Source organism: Pituophis catenifer, unplaced genomic scaffold (assembly GCF_029215685.1).
Source record: "Pituophis catenifer annectens isolate HBS135680 unplaced genomic scaffold, rPitCat1.0.hap2 SCAF_1, whole genome shotgun sequence".
Taxonomy (NCBI): Eukaryota; Metazoa; Chordata; class Lepidosauria; order Squamata; family Colubridae; genus Pituophis; species Pituophis catenifer.
In genome coordinates this window covers 250,935,563-250,955,554 of record NW_027256881.1, presented here as the reverse complement: position 1 = coordinate 250,955,554, position 19,992 = coordinate 250,935,563, and the positions used below count along the sequence as shown (strand labels likewise).

Sequence of the window (19,992 nt, the reverse complement as noted above, 5' to 3'; positions counted from 1 at the left end):
TTTAAATCCACAGTGAAATTATTTGGCAAAATAATAATAATATTATATTCAATATATATAATAATAAGGATGATGGGGATGACATGCAGAAGTTAGAGGTATTTTTGCTAGATACTATTATAGGTAGATCTTGACTTATGATAATTGAGCCTGGAATTACACTTGAAAGTCACGCCCATTATTAAGTGGGTCACTTTGTGACTGGACTCAATTTTAGTACCATTTTTGGGGCAGTCATTAAGCAGATATAGTAGTCATAAACTGAACACCATGGTCGTTAAGTGAATGCCAGTCATTAAGCAAATCCATTTAGTGGAATGGGCATTTTTGCTCGAAATTGGAAGCAAATACCAGTTTCTGGCAAAAAAAAAAAAAGACTTTAAATCATGATCACATGACCACAGAACACTGCAAATGGCTGTATTTGTGAGCTGGTTGCCAAGCGCAAGGCAATCATGTGATCACGCAGGGGTCTGGTCATTGGAAATTTGAATCCAAATCATAGGTAACCCTGGGGAAGTCCAGCATAACGTCAAGTGGTCACTAAGGAAGTAGTTATAACTCAAGGATTACTTGTATTCTTTTGTATCAAAAATTTTAAAGTATAATTCTAATACTATATATAAAGATTTCAGGTTTTTTTAATCTTGTACTCCTATTCCTTGCCTCCCATTCCTTGATTTCTTGATATAATAATATTCTATGAGATTTCTGTTTAATCTCAGATTCTTGTAACTATCTAAGGGACACTTGCAAGTAGTTTTTATTCAATCTTGAAGTGGGTATAAAATTCAGCACTTCATTATAATAAAGAAAAAGGAAAAAAAATTCCTCAGAAAAAATGAATATGTGGAAAAACTGAAATACATTTAAAGCATATTGTAACCATTCCAAAATCATTTCTGATTACTAAGAACAGAACTATATTATCTGTAAATTGGACTGTTTGTTACAAAGTTGTAATTAAGTCATAAATTAGGAAATATAGACCATTCCCATTAAACAGGGATTCCCAAACCCTGGGTCATGGCCTGGTACCGGGCCATGGCTGTTCAGAACCAGGCTGTGCAAGTGGAGCTGCGTGTGCAAGCATGCACACCTGCCGCTCACACAAAACCATCCCCTTCCCCCCCCCCCAGTAGTGGATTCCACTTACCTTAGCTAGCAGTTCAGAACTGTGAGCGTGCACGGTGCTTCTGCGCATGCGCAGAGCATCCATGATGACGTCCAGGTGGGTGGGTGGGCGGAGCCGCAGCCACAGCCGCCACTACCGGTTCGCCAGAACCGGGCTGAACTGGTAGAAACCCACCACCGCCCCCACCCACCCACCCCACCACCAATCCTCCAAGCCAGAAAAGTTGGAGACCACTGCCGTAAAAGATCACATTTGTAAGAATTTAATTCTTAGATGTGTATCTTTAAAGTATACTAATTTAAAGTTTAATATAAAGTACACACCTTGAGAATTGTATGTGACCCTAGGTAGATAAGTCTTCCTGCTATATAGTTTTACAGGTCCGTTGGGAGAAATAATGGATTTCAATGCAAAATCCTTATCCTAAATATTTTATTCATCAGTCAATCATTTTTCTTCTTTCTTTCTTTCTTTTTTTCATTTGTTTGGAAGAAAAATAAAGAAAGACCTTACAGACCTGGGGAGAAATGAGACAATGCAGGTTAATGGATGTTTTTCTACTTTTCTGTCTAGCCACACTTATTCTCATAATCTATATAACAAACATAAAGTGCATCCAGCAGTTGGGTTGTTAGTTTATCTTTGAAAATGAACACAATCTGAAAAATATGCTCTGTTTTGTTTTTTTGTTTTGTTTTGTTTTTCTGATGAATCTTTTTGGGCTCTCATACTCCCACTCACCTTCCATCAGAAAAATATAGTACCCTCAAGTAGAGTAATGAATGGAACTCTCAGATTATTATTTTGGAGGCATAATGGATTTTCACTGTTTTTAATGGCCTCACACAAAGAGGCTTTGTGAGGCATTTTGCAATTCACACAAATAGACCAGTAAAGAGTAAATGTTTGTTTTTTGTAATTAACTGCAGACACATGTCAATTTTTCTATAGACTTTTACAAGTTGGCCATTAAGAGATGCACTAACCAGATTTTTTTTAAAAAAACGACTCATTGAAGTTTTCATTTTTACAGTGAAGTTTCTTTAAATAGGGGAACATGAAACAAAAGGATACCTAATATTTATTTATTTCCATTACTTAGGGCAGGTGATTAATTTAGAAAATAATCAGTGTAGGGCTGATGCAGGACCATCTGAATCTCACACGTACATTAATTAGCAACTCTGAAGCCCACAGTGAATGTGCCTTTAAAAACACACAGTGAGAAAGAAGCATTACCAGGGAATTAAGCTGTGACATATAAGATACACAGATTGAGAATGGGAAATAAACTAAAGTTGTTTCTGTTTTGGTTTCTTAGTCACTATCTTATTAACTTTTGGGTTATAATGATCCTAATTTCTAAAGAACTCATTAACTGTACAAGTGCTTTAAACTTTAAATCAGTATTCAATGACATCAACATGCCCAAGAATTACAAGTCACCCCAGATGCCATCCCTGGAACCTCCAATTTAAATATTTTTAATTCATTGTTTTTTTAATAAAATAATATTTTAAATGGGCAACATCTTTCAAGTTCTTGAGAATGAGATTTCTGAGTAATCGTATGATAATTCAAAGTCTTGCATTAATTGCATTGTTATTTCTATGTTTCAGTGCCTGCAAAATTGCATTAAAGTGCAGAGCTTCTGAAATGATAACTGGTACTGGATTTTTATTAATTCAGGGGTGTATTGCATCCCCTGTAGTTCTGGATAGGTATATATTGGAACCATAAAATGCAGTATTAATTCTCAAAGAACACAAGGCATTGCCATCTAGGACAATCTGAAAAATCAGCAGTAGTGGAGCATGCTCTGCTTTGTATTAGACACCAGGTCCAATTTGAAGACACATATATGTGGGTACCGGCAGCCACATCAAACTACCCTGTGCAATTATAAAGAAAGATCATCAAGATCTATCAACATTCCAATAACTTCAACAGAAAGGAGCCATGCCAAGATTAAAACAGCCTCACCAGAAAAAACATCTAGCAGTGTCCTGGCTCAAAAACAATCCAATTAGGAACCAACTCATGTGGAATTTTCCAATGTAAACCAATAAAAAATCCACCTATACAAAGGAACCAATCACCAGCCTAACTTCCAGGCAGACTGAACAGGAACCAATGCTGTTGGAATTTCTTCAAAAAGCACCAACCAGGGACTTCCAGGGAAGAAATGGCAAACTGAGTACACAACCAACAACCAAAGGAGAATGAAGAGCCAGAAAGTAGACTGGCTGTTTGTGATTCCTCTCCAGATAACAGGGAATTTGAAATTGTCCACAAGGGTTCTAGAGGTTGTTCCTCAGGAGGAGATCACAAGACACCAGGTTTTGAGCACTGGGAATAGGGAATAGCATTGGGCAGAGGGAATAGCAGTCTTGCTCAAACCACAGTGAGTGCTTTAGGAAGGACATTGGGTCCACATACTTTCTATTCTAATCACTTTCAGAAATTGCTATTAGGAACCTTTGATTTTAAGTTAAACATTTCTTGTTCTGATTTCTATTTTCGAGCCAACTGTATATTATATTATGGTCAATATTAATATTAATTAATATTAATATTGATGAAACTTTAACTGAACAACATTAAATAAAGAGAGGTAAATATAAATGAATATAAATGTGTAGATAAGAACAAATGAATATTATAATGTGTGTATATATATATATATGTTGGAGTAATGCAATTATTCTACTTTTGAGTAGTAAATAGAAATGATAGAACAGAGAACTACAAAAGCAAAGTACATAAATTGATACGAAATGCTGTAAAATTACCATTGTTATGTAATGTTCAATACGTTACGTTTTGACATGTTTTGTTTTTATATGTGTGTGATTGTTTTTTGTGTTGTTTTTAAAGACAAACTGTTTAATAAAAATTATTTTATTAAAAAAGGAACCTTTGAAGCAACAAGGTTTTTAGCACTGCATCAGTTTCTTTTCATTCTTAGTGGGCGGGGGGAATCAGGTTTAAGGACTTTAAACAATTATCTTTTGGGATATTAATTAAAGAAGTGTGATTAGAACATTGATATTGGAAAGTTACAAATGGACTGTGGATCCTGATGGATTTGTAATAATAGTTTGTGAAGAATTTTGTGAAAAGAGACAGAAAAAAAATGAAAAGAAATCAATAGTTAAAATAAAAGAAATAGAAAGTTAGTTTATTTGATCAAGTTAAAATGATTTATGTTGTTGTCTTTGGTAGCCTTTAGTAGGATTTTTCTGATCGGGACTGAAGGATGAGGATTTCAGATATTTCTTTATAACTAAGGCATGAGATACAGGAAGAAGAGATGATTTAATGTATTTTAAGAGAAGGTGATAGGTTACTAAGATTGTTTTTACTTGTGATGAAGGGGGAAGATATATATATATATATTCTTTTCTATTTCTATTTTTTCTGCATTTTTTCTTTTTATTCTTTCTTTAGTTTGTATTAGTTTTAATATTTTTAATTATAATGTTTAATAAAAATTACTATAAAAATGGAATAATCAGACAAGGTATCAATCAGGAACCAGCTTTCTTGGACTTCTGACATGGACCAATCAGAGATCAGATTCCAATACAAGAGTCCACTTAGGCTAAGTCAGTTGCTTGTGAGATAACAAGAGATATAACTCAAAGCAACTTATTCTGTCTCCAAAGATGCCAACTACAGTTGTTGGCAATACTAGAACAAAGGTGATATTGAGAACAAAAGAAAAATAGACTATGGCCTTCCAGCCTGATAGCACATCATTGCTTCAATATGTAATACAAGCAATTAACAGCTACTGGAAAATCAACAAACTTATAACTACCTGTAAATTTCATACTGAACTTAAGTTTTGGCAAAATGTCTGCCTCTATAATAGGCACCTGACTATTTGTACAGAAACTATGTATAAAAATAACATATTTAGACAACCCCCCATCAAACTGACCTATGTATTGAGGTTCTGTTAAGCTTTTCAAAGCTAAGTAGAGTTTTTCCATTATCTCCCTTAATAGCTTCAAAATCAATCTGAGATTGAGTTGATTTTTGATGTCCCAATTTGGCTTTGTAGCTTGTGAATACTTCTGATTGTAACTATATGTTTAAAATATGATTGGCATGATGTAGCATTTTTTTAGAAAAGGACATAGCGACACCACTTCATTTTTTTAATACCTCTGCAAACATTGAAGTTCATATGTATGCATATAGTTCTCCTACATGCAAAGATCTTTTATTCCATTAAGAGGAACAAGACAGTTCTTAGTAACATACTGTATGTGCATTCTCCATTTAAATGAATCATGGGACTAAACAGATTGTGACACCACAGTTGTGTTGTAAAGTATCTTGACAAGGGATAATGTGGCAAGGCCTCAGAAACAATCATCTCCCCCAGTGGATGAAAAGAGAAGACAGCACATTTACTTGGTTTGATCTTGGTCACCTTTAAAGTCCTGGTAATAAAGTCATTAGAAACTCAGTTCGGTATAGTGGTTAAGGCATCAGTCTAGAAACCAGGAGAGTGTGAGTTCTAGTCCCACATTAGGCACAAAGCTTACTAGGTGACCTTGGGCTCATCACTTTCTCTCCACCCTAGAAAGGAGGCAATGGCCACAATCACCACTTTTGAAAAGCTTTGCCAAGAAAACTGCAGGGACTTCTTCAAGCAGTCTCCAAGAATCAGGAGGGAAAGATCTTGTAACTGTTCACTGTACTGCCATTTATGTGTTATCATTTACAATATTTTGCAGTTATTTTGCAGTAACATTTTTTTCAAATTTTCATGGTGAAATTCATGATGCTTTTTCTTTCTCATCTACTGTTCTCATTCTACTATATCATTTTCTCCTTTGCATTAAACTCTACATAAAATCTAATGTAAAAAAGTAAACGCAAATATCTTTGGGAAAGCAAATGTTTAAAAAGTACCTAAAGACATGTTACTCCTATCTACAGATCTTCCTATGTTTGTATTTTTATTTATTTGCTAGGCAGGATCCTTCCTTTTGTGCACTTTTAAAAAAACAGATTGCCACACCTCCAATGCCATATTTTATAGGCTACACAAAGTGCATGAAGCTATAAACAATAGCAACTGAATAACAAAGGTCAAACATTTATATTTGATCTTTTGTCACTGATTGTGCAGAGGAAGAAGTTGTTCCATAAAAAAAGGCTATTATCTGATAACCTAACACAAAGATATGTTTAGAAATCATAAACACTAGAACTATAACCAAAAGCAAGTAACTTGATCTTGTGGCCAGGCCTTAGATTCTTGGTATATCAGAGTCTGGGTGTAAATGGCTACAGTCAAGATGAAGAACTAACTTGGCACGTATATAAAACTCAGGCAGAAGGCTATAAAGTAGACATTCATGACCCTGAAATACAGTGTAAAAGTGCTATTTTCTTTTTCCTGAAATGTATAAACCATGCAATCGTAAGAAATATTTCCTCTTAAAGTGATGAATAAAACGTTTACCTGTTATTCATTAATTGAGCTCCATTATGTATCCAAAATGACACTAAAATTATCCCAGGAAAATTTTCTTGTACAGGTTCATTGCAATTTCTATTGCATGTTATGAGGACAAGGTGTACTTGCAGGATCAAAAAACATTTCTCCCTCTAGGCCAAACGGCCATTCTCACAAGAATATAGAATAACAGGGTTGGAAGGGACTTTGGAGGTCTTCTAGTCCAACCTCCTGCTTAGGCAGGAAACCCCATTTCAGACAAATGGTTATCCAATCTCTTCTTAAAAACTTCCAGTGTTGGAGCATTCACAACTTCTGGAGGCAAGTTGTTCCAATGGCTAATTGTTCTAACTGTCAGGAAGTTTCTCCTTAGTACGAGGTTGCTTCTCTCCTTGATTAGCTTCCACCCATTGCTTCTTGTCCTGCCCTCATGTGTTTTGGAGAATCCCTCTTCTTTGTGGCAGCCCCTGAGATATCAGAACACTGCTATTATGTCACCCCCCCCAATCCTTCTTTTCATTAAACTAGACATACCCAATTCCAGCAAACATTCCTTATATGTTTTAGCCTCCAGTCCCCTGATCATCTTTGTTGCTCTTCTCTGTACTCTTTCTAGAGTCTCAACATCTTTATTACATTGTGGCAACCAAAACTGGATGCAGTATTCCAAGTGTGGCCTTACCAAGACATATAAATTGGTATTAACTGTATAAAAGAAATGAAGAGGATCCAAAACTTTCATTATTTAGTTTCATTCATTTTCCTAGCAATTCACATATGCCTAACAAATTAGGTTGGGAACAAGAAACTGAATTGACCAACTTATTCAGGACAAAACAATGTAAATATTTTGAAACTGTAAGGAACTCTTCCTTCAGGCTCTCTGAGTCTTCTCAAGAGAGTCACAAAAGAACAGAGCAGTACCAAACCCCTGAAATAATGCATTATATAAGAGTCCCATGGATGTAAAAAAAGGCCAGTGAATAAATGAAGCAATAAAAGCATGCACAGAGAAAGGCAATTAAAACTTGAAATAATAGTAACTGCAAAAGAAAATACTGTGAAGAAGATTATTAAACAATTCAAATGGCAATAAAAGATGTTTTAAATCACCTATTCATTAGTTTAAACATTCCCATATCAATACTAAAAATGATAACACTTGCTGGTTATTTAATAACCAATACCAGCAGATATGTAAACATTTTACTACAAAGCAATCATCTTACTAAAATCAAGAGGTTTATTTCAGGTTAATTAGCTTATGAATGGTGTCCCTACAGTAATTTAATGGATTGCTCAGCAACATTTATATTAGCAATATTTAATAAAATAAGTACAGATGAACAAATAATCTATCTTTTGTTTTGCAGTAATTAACTAGCTTAACCCAATATTCCCAAAATGTGGTTTGTTTGTAGTTCTTTGCAACCAAAACTAAAGTGATATATATCTCAATAGTCTGCATATAATCATTATAAACTCAAAAAATTTTTAAAAGTTGCTACTTAAGATTTATATTGACTGTTTCCTAATATGATTTGATTGCTTATTTGTTCCCTATGACTATCATTAAGTGTTGTACCTTATGATTCTTGAGGAATGTATCTTTTCTTTTATGCACACCGAGAATATATGCACCAAGACAAATTCCTTGTGTGTCCAATTACACTTGGCCAATAAAGAATTCTAGTCTAGTCTAGTCTAGTCTAGTCTAGTCTAGTCTAGTCTACTTGAGCAATACATTTATAAATTTTCTTTTTTGTTGCTTCTAGATGAATAAAAGGGAATATTAAAAAAAAACATTGCAAAAAATCTAAAAACAAGATTTTTAATTTCTAACTAGAGATAGTCCTCGACTTGTGACCAGATTTGAGCCCAAAATTTCTGTTCCTAAGTGAGGCAGTTGTTAAGTGAGTTTTGCCCCATTTTACGATCTTTCTTGCCACAGTTATTAAGTGAATCACTACAACTGCTAAGTTAGTAACCTGGTTTTTAAGCGAATCTGGCTTCCCCATTGAATTTGCTTGTCAGAAGGTTGCCAAAGATGATCACATGACACTGTAACAATCATAAATATGAGCCAGTTGTCAAGCATCTGAATTTTGATCATGTGACCATGGATACTGCAATGGTCATAAGTGTGAAAAATGGCCACAAATCACTTTTTCACTGCTGTTGTAATTTTGAACGGTCACTAAATGAACTGTTCTAAGTCGAGGACCAACATACAACATATCAATCTGTTTTCTTGAGCCTTCTTCTAGACATATGAAGTATGTACATATTACAGGTGACAGTTCAAAGTTACAACCGCACTGATAAATGTCTGCTTAACTTACACTTATACAATAAACCTGTCTACTCCAAAATAACCGAAACTGGAATCAGTGGCACTTAGTGCAAAACAGTATTTCAAAAAAGAGCAGGTGGGGCCTGGATGTAAACTACATGCATTTTCATTTCAATTTTAATAGATTAAAATTAGACATTATTATCCTGGAATTTGTTTAATTATTTCCCCTTCCTATGTGTTATGGCCCAGGTTCTGGCTTCAGGACACTAAGTATTTTTATTTTATTTATTATTTAGTAATTTTATTAAATTGACAAGCCACCTAAATCCACTAAAACTCTAGGCAACATACAATATGCAAAATTTACAATTAAACAATTTACACCAGCACAAAAAGAACATCTACAGAAAGAATCGCCATCTGACAAATCAGGCAACCCATAAGGGACGTCTCTAACCTAAGGCCTGAAAAAAGATCCAAGTCTTAAGAGTTTGTCTAAATAAGGTCAGGATGGCAGCCATAGAAATTTCTGGAGGGTGTCAGTCAAAAGGAGCTACAACAGAGAAGGCCCAATGGGTCCTGTGTCCAATCTGGTAGCAATGCTTAATCAGGGAAATGCCATTCTTTTGTAAGATTTTCAAGTCCCATATGCAGCCTTAGAACCTCAGGTGGTTTATCTCCAATTTACACTTAAACTATTAAAAGTAACCCCCCCCCAAAAAAAAATAGCATATAACATTGCAAAAGCAGCCTAAAAGTTTCAGTAGCAGCACATTTCCATTTTCAGTAATAAGACATAAGTATTATAAAAAGACATGAATGAGAAAGCCAGTGATTAAAAGTGCATTGATTTAAGAATGCTTTAATAATAAAACCAACCTTTAAGGCTTTAAAAAAAAAAAATGAGGAAAGTGCCAGATCAGAGGCCCAAAATCTTATGGCGCTAGTGTGCGTGTTTGGAATTTTAAAAACGAGCTGAATGCATTTTCAAAAAAATCGGCATTGCTTATGAGAGTGCCTTACATGAGACAGTAAGGCAAAGGGACGAAATGATGACACAGGAATCACGACATCACACAAATGGCATGGTTTATATCCTTATTTCAGGCTTCGTGACATTCTCATGCCATTTGAATGATGATGTCAGGCCACATGTAATCATTCTGAGATTCTCACAGCTTATGTTAGATTGCCAAATAAATGCTAGGGATGCAACCAAACATAAACCATTAATATACAGAACATTTCTGTCTGCATGCAACTATGGACTGGTCACTCAGTGCCTGAGAAAGTGCAATGTCATAGCCCAGTGTGACTTATTAATAATGCATTTGAGTGACATGAGCTGTTAGCTGTAGGTAACAACCAATGATGTTTTGTTGTCTTCCCTGCAAATCTGTAAGAAACCCAGATGTCTCTTTTGCCCCGTTTTTATACCAAAAACACCATCACAGGGCCCAACAACTTCACCTACAAGATTAGAGGTATCTTCACATATTCGTCCTCTAATGTAATATATTGTATGGCATAATCTGCCAGCAGTGCCCCTATGGCCGTGATGGTGAACCTATGGCACGTGTGCCACAGGTGGCACACAGAGTCAGATCTGAGGGCATGTGAGCATTGCCCTAGCTCAGCTCCAGCGTGCATGTGTACGCCAGCCAGCTGATTTTCAGGCCTTTCGGTCCCACCAGAAATCAGGAAACGGGCCGTTTCTGGCCTCCGGGTGGGTGGGGAAGCCCATTTTCGCCCTCCTCAGGCTCCTAGAAAGCCTCTAGAGCCTGGGGAGGGCAAAAAACAGGCCTAGTGGGCCCACCGTGCCATCGTGTGCCAAAAGAGGGGGGAGCGCGGGGAAGTGTCACATGTGCATGCATGGGGGGGCGGGGCACATTGAATTATGGGTGTGGGCACATGCGCACTCGACCCCCCTGTGCTCCCCCCCCCACTTTTGGCATGTGATGGCAAAAAGGTTAGCCATCACTGCCCTATGGATTCTGCATTGGTCAAACAGCCCAGAATTGTGTTAAAAGAATTAATGGACATAAATTTGATTCAAAACAAGGACAAAATACGATCAGAGCACTTTAATCTCAAGGTTAGGAACAAAGGAACTGTGCCAGCATTATAGAGTGAGAGACTGCTGAGCTCAAATGCATCAGAAGGTTTCACACTATCTCAGAAAATATTGATAAACACAATGGCTGATAAAGTAAACTACATTTCATGACATCTTATGCTTCTTAATAAAAATTGCTAGTCTGAAAAGGTACTAAACAGATGCTCTACAATTCGTATGGAATCCGGAATAATTCTTGAAAATGAAAACAGTGTAAATACTTGTCTTTATGGAACTACAACTAATGTTTACAATTAAAAGGGGTTATTTTTATGTAAAAAGGTGAGGAAAAGATGTTCGGCAGTGCAAAGATTTTCCTAGACTACACTGGGGACCCAAACAAAAGACAATCCACCAAAACGTTCTTTGTCCTAGTATAACCAATCCCTAATAAAACAATAGTAACAGGAGATAGGGAAATTCAGCTAATCGAGAAAAATCATACTTGCCAAAACCTGGAAACTTGTTCTGGGCAAACCAATTATTCTTCTTTTTAACTCCTTTTTTCTCTCCCATTTATTCTAATGAAAGGGTATGAATTACACTACCTCTAGAGTGGATTCAAATACCATTTTTAGGGTATATCATAAAGAAGCACTGGAACTTAAGCTGCAACTGTCATACCCACCTACTCACCCAACATTACATGTTTCAACTTTGATGGAACCACAATTGAAAGTATGCTACAACTTGTCTGGAGAAGAAAAACATGGGAATGGAAAAGTTCTTTCCAGAACAAATTAGGGAATTTTCCAGAATGCACACAAAGTCCAGAAAATAACAGTCTAAACTGTTTCCATGCTTCAGAGATCACATTTGGATATAGAATAGATGAATATCATTTTGTCAACTTTTCAAAGAATATGTTTTTCCTGGTTCTTTCATGATCATCAGTTCCTACATATTTTCTTTATACATCAGCAATAGTCCACCCACATAGATGTACATACACAGACATACCCACACACATATCTGTTATCCCACTGAGCAATCTTGAAAAATGGATCCTCAATTCTACCTTTATCAAGTGATCCTTCTCACTCTTACTATGGGCAGCAGAAAAAAGTAATCCATTCTCTGTTGTGAAATGGACAAAAATAAATCCAAAATATAACTACACAGTTTTATTGTGCAGCTGTATGTAAATTATTTAAACTATATTGAATTTGAAATTATATTATATTCAATTATCAGTCCTTCGGGAGAAGGGCGGTATAGAAATAAAATTATTATTATTATTATTATTATTATTATTATTATTATTATTATTATTTATTTTTAATTATTCATTGATTATAGGCCATCAGGTTAAATCTGATTCTTAGTGACTACATCAATAGATTTTTTTCAATAACAATGTTATGTGAGATTAAATTATTTTCAATGTATTATTTAAACTAGATTTCAAATATTTAAATGTGGAAGTAAGATATGTTGATCTATACCAAAAAAAGAGTCAGAAAAAGACACAAGATAAAACAAGATTCACTCAAATAGGAAGATGCCATGGTTTTCCAGTTACGTCAGCACTGATGGACTAGAAAAAAGAGAATCTTTATGGTTAAGGATATTTATAGGTGACTTATAAGTTTGAACAGGGAAATATCCAGCTTCTACTTTTCACTCCTATCTATTACAAGGTTATTTAACAATTCCTATACTATTTTCAATATATTTTACTACTAAAAAACCAATCTATGAATAATTAAATGTATTAAACATTAAATCTTTCATGGTAGGTTAATTTATTCTCTGGAACAATTAGAAAAGACCTTTATCTAAAAAAAATATGGATGATATACTAAGAAAATGCAGTATTTAGTCGGTAATTATAACATGTATGCATAGAAAAACAACCCCTTGCCTATCTCAACACATATGCATAATAGATAAAGCTGTGTGGTTCTGTAAGATAATTTAAGATTAGTGTGATAATTTCAAATTATGCATCTTCTTTTATTTATTTATTTTCTCCCATTTTTCTTACACATGCTCACATATAACACTTCTTCCTCCAATTCTTTTCCACAAACCTGTTAGGCTGAGAAGAACTGACTGGCCCAAAGTTATTCAGTGAGTTGCCATGGCTGTGAACTGACTTGAACCTGGCTCTCGAGGAGACTCAGTTGAACCCACATTCAAGATACCATCACCTTAAACACACCGACACCATTCAAATCTAGAGCTAGGTTCTAAAATTAATGCCAATCTTCTTTCAGATCATCAGCTTGCTTCCTTATCTCAGAAAATAATGTTATAGATGGCTAAAATAAGATTGTCATTACATGAGTTGAAAGACAAATACAGAAAATTTTACTCTTATACATTGTATAGGCTCTTAAACTACCTGATATAGTTTAGCACAGGCGTATGATTTCGTTCCCAGATTTCAAATAGTTTAGGTGCATCCCTGTGTTTGGATGTCTCCCATGAAGTTCAGAGAAAGAGAAAAGCAGGTTTCAGAAGCCCAACTAGAGTATTCTCAATTCACAGAGGCAATCTGATGAGGCACCTTTGCCGTATTTATCAGTAAAAAAAGTTGAAAGGACTCTAGTGTAAAATGAGAAGGTAAGAAACAGAGATGATTTGTATGCATACAAATAAATTTGTACCTCTACAATGGATGCAAGAATCAGCTTACTGCATCAATTACTACTATCAAGTAATGAGACTATTCATTCCAAGTGGTATAATATTATAATTCATATTCTCATAACTGTCCAAACTAGTGTTAACTTCCTAGTGCAAACTACAAACTAGAAGCTATAAGAAGCTAATATTCTGGCCAAATCAAAGTAGAATACTATTGCGCTGCCCAGTCATTTTGTGCCACCCATTTTGTGCCACCCAGAATCACTTGGTTGAGTTGGCCATATAAATTGAATAAATAAAATAAATAAAATAAAATAAAATAAAATAAAAATAAATAAAGAAATATTTTTTCTCATTATCCTTAAAATGATGATCTTACAGTCAGGCAGCTACACTATAGAACATATCAGGTATCTGCCTTTTATTTTCCAATTATTATTTCCTACATTGAACACTGGAAAGAAAACCAAAAATGAAACTGCTATACTTTTTACTGAGTATTTAGTCCTTTACAATACTCAGAATTACTAATCAGGCTCAACAGGCAGTTGTCACAGGACCATTAATAGTTACCTCAGCCTGCAGCAACTGTAATGTGATGATAGCCTTAAAAGGAAGAGAAGAGAATTGGCAATACAGTATAAAACCTCTCTACAAATAATAACATGGAAACAGATTTTCATTACGGCGATGTGCCATTTAATTGCACCCACTTTAAAATCTCAATTCACAGAGTTGGAATTGTGCATGGTCTTAAGTATGATACTGACATGTGGAATTTGAGGAGTGTTATTTAACATAAGAGCAGGAATGTTATGTAAGTTTAAAAACAGAATGCAATGTGTCTGAGCAAGAATAATTTGTTCTTCAAAGTGAGTGCCTTCATGAGGAAATTTTCCCAACTGAAGTAATGGTTTTATCACAATAGCACTAATTTGCTTGGCACTGAGAATTGGCCAGGATTCTACAGAGATACATCGAAAGTACTACTGTTTTTCTTTTGGCTTCTATCATTTTCAGGGGCTATTGAAACAGACTCCAGATCACATTAGGATCTGATTGTCACAGTTTACATGTAACAAAAGACAGAGATTTGTGAAAGCCAAAGTTTTCCAACTTTATCAACATTATCACTTTATCAATATATCTTTATCTGGAATGTAAAAAACAATTGCCAGATACTGCACAGGGACCAAAGGTGATTCTATATAGGATACAGACTTATATAATATGGATTATGCCATCATATGGACAACGATGCTCTGAATTATATTTAAGTGACTAAAAGACATTTGATGAAGAAGCTACTCGCCATTGTCAGAGCAGCTGCTACTGTGGGAAGCACAAGATTCTCCCTGCTTTTGAATATATCTTAGCTGAGCAAGGTATTTGCATATGACCAGCAGCATGAATCCATAGTTTTTGTATCCTGATAGAAAACAGTACAGAGAAACTCACCTTCTCTGCCAGAATAAGCTGCTTTTTGTTGGGCACTTTAGAACAATATATGAGTTTCTGATCACACTTCTGCAGAGTTCTCTTCTTAGCCGCACATTAGAAATCAAGTTAACACTGAACCTATGCTCATATATACTCTAGCTCCTGGACAACTGTATGTATGTATGTATGTATGTAGGGGTAAGCTTCAAAAATTTTAGCAAGGGGTTCTCTGCCTGATTGCTGGATGAGCGTGGCCATGGTGGGTGTGGTCTAGTCGGCCTCCTGCACCATGGTGGGGGAGGCGTTTTTGTCCTCCCTGGGCTCCAGGGCCAGCCAGGAGTGGGATTTGGGGGTTCTCCGAACTGCACAGAATCTTAGCTAGAGGTTCTCCCGAACTCCTGCGAACCCCAGCAGCCCACCCCTGCATGTATGTATCTCCTTTAATTTACTACATTTGATCTTCAATTAGTTCTCAGGAAATAGTCTTTAAGTTGGAGTCACTTGAAAAAAAAAACTACACAAACTACCATCCTAAAATGGATTATTGCTTGAAAGAGTTAAAGATGATGTTCCAAAAACATAGTCAGCCTATTCACATGCACGGCCAGTTGTTCAACAAAAATGTTGTAGTTACTACACTCCTAAAAATAAACAACCATTCCAAACAGCCACCTAATTCATCCTAGGTAGAAAACCTCTTTTAAAAAGCAACATATTCATTCCACACATGCATGCCTCTTTGTGCATTATTCGGAGGGAAGTTAAACAGGATTGGTCATCACATGCAACAGGATAGACATTCCAGTGGTTTATGTTCTGCTGGAATCTTATTTTGGCTTTTATAAGAGGTCTTCGTCATAGCTGTTTGCAGGCTAGCCCAAAGAAAAGCCAGTCAGGCAAACTATTTATTTAGCCTCCATCAGTGTTGTTTTGAAAGAAACAAGAATTCATCAAAATATTTTTTCCCTTTTCCTTATACAATGTTCCTCCAATCACAACACTCATACCAAAATTTGAATCAAGTTAAGGAGCACAGATCTTTGAGTCATTGGAGTTATTCATAATTAGAAAACCATCCATTTTAAACTATTGTTTCCCAAGCTGAGGTATAAACTGAAGCAGACTAATGAGGAGGATAAAGAAGGTGTATTAATCTCCTGCCCTAAAAAACAAAGAGAAGAGAGGAAGAGAAAATATTTAACTCCTGACTTGCTATTACTGTACATGCGGCTGCTTTATATGAAGCCCATTATTGCTACTTTAATTAATAAAAATAATTAAAATATGGTTTCAATTAAATATATATACACTTCATAATTAATTCTATTAATATCTGAACTGAAAAACTGACTTAATTTCTACAGCTGCCAGTCAAATTCCTCTGCTTTACAAAGCTGCTGACAGATGCTAAGGATGGACTTCTCCATGCTCAATGCTGCAAGTTCTACAGCCCTAATCAGGATTAGGCCTCATTCTGAACATTTCTTATTTATTCTTTTTTATCAACTCTTAAAAAAGATTGATTTGTGTCCTTCATTTCTAGAAATGATTAAACTAACACTCTAATGGGAAGATCATTATCTTCATTGTTAATAGGTCTTCCTTGGAAGAAACCTAACACTGTTTGCATATGGCAGAAATATTTTAAATCTCCACTAACATGAATTTGCTGCTACCATGTTTATGATTTGAGGTTGAGTTTATTTTCAATAGATGACACTTTTTTACTTTCTTTTTCTTAAGAGATAAAGACAGTGACTGGTCCATAAGCATCTACTTATAAACTGAAATTTATAATGATTTTTAAATAGATTCCTCACACTGACTAATAAAGCAGTCCAGATTTAATAGTATTTTATTATACCAATATGCAAGAGAAAAATAATTACAAGTTTAGAAGTCTGAGAGATGTGGTTCTAAGGAGGACACCAAGCTGGGGAATTCCAGACTGGTCAAATCCTTTGTAATTGGAAGGATAAAGCATGTTTTTAATATTTGCTTTAAACATCTCTTAAAATATTTCAATTTGAAATATTTGGTATAATGCAAATATATTAAAGTCTGCGTTCAGTGAAGTGTGCAATGTTAGACTTCCAAGTCATTTGTGTCATGTGTAGTCATTCTACACATTTGGATCTTCTTCCCAGACTTTGTTCTGAAATACAAACTGGGAAAATTAATATGTGGCTGTAAAGTACATTCTATCCAGACCTGAGCTGAAGAAAGAAAAAGGTATTTCTTCACAGGTGTCCAGAGAATGGATCTCTTTTGTGTGTGTGTGTGGTTGCAAAAGACAGTGCACCAGCTTGTGTGATGCCATTGCTGAAAATATGTCATGCAGCACCTACTGCATATAATTCTCATTTGGTAGAATTCATTGTGTGATGAAGACATGATTTGCTTCATCATGTACTATGGGAAAAAATGCCATGCAATACACTGTGCTAAAATTAAACAATTGTGTTGTGGCCTTAGTATGGAGTGTGATATCAATCACATCATAGGTTTAGAGCCAGTGTAGCATGAGAGCCATGTTAATCTATGGTGACAAAAAATTAGGAGTCATTTGGTCGGGTCTTTTCCAAATAACAATTTTTATTTAAAGGCATGCATTTTCTTGAGCAGCAGCTCAAGAATTTCGATAGTCAGAAAAGATGCCTCCAGACTACTTCTGAAGTGTAGAGCCAGTATTAGTCATTTAAAAGTGGAGCCATTGCTAGAAAATATTATTTAGTCATACTTTATTCCAAAAATAAACCAAATCTAACTACTCTTTAAGCATGACTAAATCTGGATCCATTATGACCATACACACAAATTCCCTGGTAAGAGTTTTGAAAAAAAAAATTGCAAACAGAATATTTTTTTCCATTTACCTCTAGACACTTTCTGTTTTATTCAGTCTCTAGCATGTGGCTAGACAATAATCAGACCATAATAAAAAAAAAGTTCCATTTTGTTTCAAATATGTTTTGTCATACCAGTGTTTCTTGAAAAAAATATGATTTGAAAAAGATTTGAGATTGATTCAAATCAGTTTAAATTGTCTATCGTTCTTAGTGATTTACATTAAAAATATAATACCAGTTAGTAAGTTGGAAATGAACTCAGAATTCATTTTTATAGCAATCAAAATTGGTATTTTTAATTTTAAAAACTACTCATGGTAACCCATTACCTTCTAAAGCAGACTGTTCACACTGACAAGAATTCTTCCTCATATTTATCTGAACCCCTTTCTTTTACCCTGACCCTACTATGCCCTCCATTCATACATATACACAAATTCATTGGTGCAGAAATAAATCACTAAACATTGGAACAAGAGATGTATTCAGAGATGCTGATATAAGCAGATAGAAACAAGAAAACAACCCTAGCATCACAGTCATAGAAATGCAAATATGCATGTGTTCTTTTCATTATTATTATTTGTGCCTTTTTCTACATATCCCAAAGGTGCTTTTTCAAAAGGCAACTGGACTTTGTTTTTCCTTGAAAATGTTTCGCTTCTCATCCAAGAAGCTTCTTCAGTTCTGCCCAGTAATACTTTGGCTGCAATACTTTGAGTTTAGCACAGAAGCAAAATGTTAAATCCTAGGGTTCCTTCCCCAACATGATCCAGATCTACAAAAGGTAACAGAATCAGGGGAGGGGAAAAGATTGTGGGTCCTGGTAGATGAGAAGCAGGCCCAAGGACAGCAGGATCTTGGTGGAGTGGAGAAGCAGGCTCAACCACTGTAGGGACCCTGGGGGAGAGGAAGCAAGCATGAAGTAGCTCAGGGGGTGGGGGAGCCTTGGGAACCTGGGCTTTCACTAAGTCTCCCAGGCCCTCCCTCACCTAAGGCACCCTGTGCTCCATGTAATCTGTGCTCCAAGACTGAGTGGCTGTGGATACCGCCATCTCGGTTCGAAGGTGAGATTCCATCGCTGGCTATAGGGGGTGAAATTTTGCACCCTGCAGACAGGGCGTGCAACTTGGGTGTCCTCCTGGATTCACGGCTGAGTTTAGAAGATCATATAACAGCCGTGACCAGGGGGGCATATGCCCAGATTCATCTGGTCCGCCAGTTGCACCCCTATTTGGACCGAGATGCCCTACGCACAGTTACTCATGTGCTAGTTACCTCCCTTGTTGACTACTGTAATGCTCTCTACATGGGGCTGCCCTTGAGGACCACTCGGAGGCTTCAACTGGTACAGAATGCGGCCGTGCGGGTTGTGATGGGAGAGTCCCAATACTCCCATGTTACACCCCTCCTGCGCAACTTGCATTGGTTGCCGGTTGCCCTCCGGGTGAGATTCAAGGTGCTGGTGATGATCTATAAAGCCCTATATAGCTTAGGCCCAGGATATTTGGCGGACCATCTGCTGCCAGCAACAGCTGCCCATCGCCCGGTGCATTCTCACAGGGAGGGCCTGCTCCAGGTGCCGTCGGCTAGACAGTGTTGGCTGGTGACCCCTAGGGGTAGAGCTTTCTCTGTGAGCGCGCCCACCCTCTGGAATCAACTCCCCCTGGGGCTCCGGTTGGCCCCTGACCTTCGCACCTTCTGCCGCAAATTAAAAACATGGTTGTTTACATCACCCAGCCTGGATTGAGAGGGTTTTTAGAGTTTGGGGGCTTTAATATAACTTATATACATACATTATGTATTTTATAATTTTAACTGATTGTTTTATTGTTGTGAGCCGCCCTGAGTCTTTGGAGACAGGGCGGCATATAAATTTTATTAATAAAATAAATAATCACACAGGGGTAGGTTCATTAACCGAAGTGATAATGGGTATCCATTATGGTCATACATCGAGCCTCCATTATGCTCATAAGTCAAGGACTACTTAAACTGGAGCAGCTGTCTCTCATCGTCCCACTAATGAAATTATCACAGTCATTTATTGTAACTTAAAGTGTATGGAGGCCATAAAAGTGATAG

The 19,992-nt window shown here is 36.2% G+C and overlaps 1 protein-coding gene across 13 annotated transcripts in view; it reads right to left on the bottom strand.

The window, feature by feature from the left end:
- Positions 1 to 19,992, bottom strand: part of SOX6 (SRY-box transcription factor 6) — a 498,819-nt gene that overhangs the window by 316,511 nt on the left and 162,316 nt on the right. Inside the window, exon 2 of one of the 13 annotated variants that reach the window (XM_070933747.1) lies at positions 13,374 to 13,576. The exons of 11 other annotated variants lie outside the window; for them this stretch is intronic. The gene's annotated coding sequence lies outside the window, so the exon portion shown is untranslated. Of the gene's footprint in view, positions 1 to 1,458; positions 1,653 to 13,373; positions 13,577 to 19,992 lie in introns of all 13 variants that reach the window. One more of the 13 variants, XM_070933730.1, reaches the window with a different exon arrangement.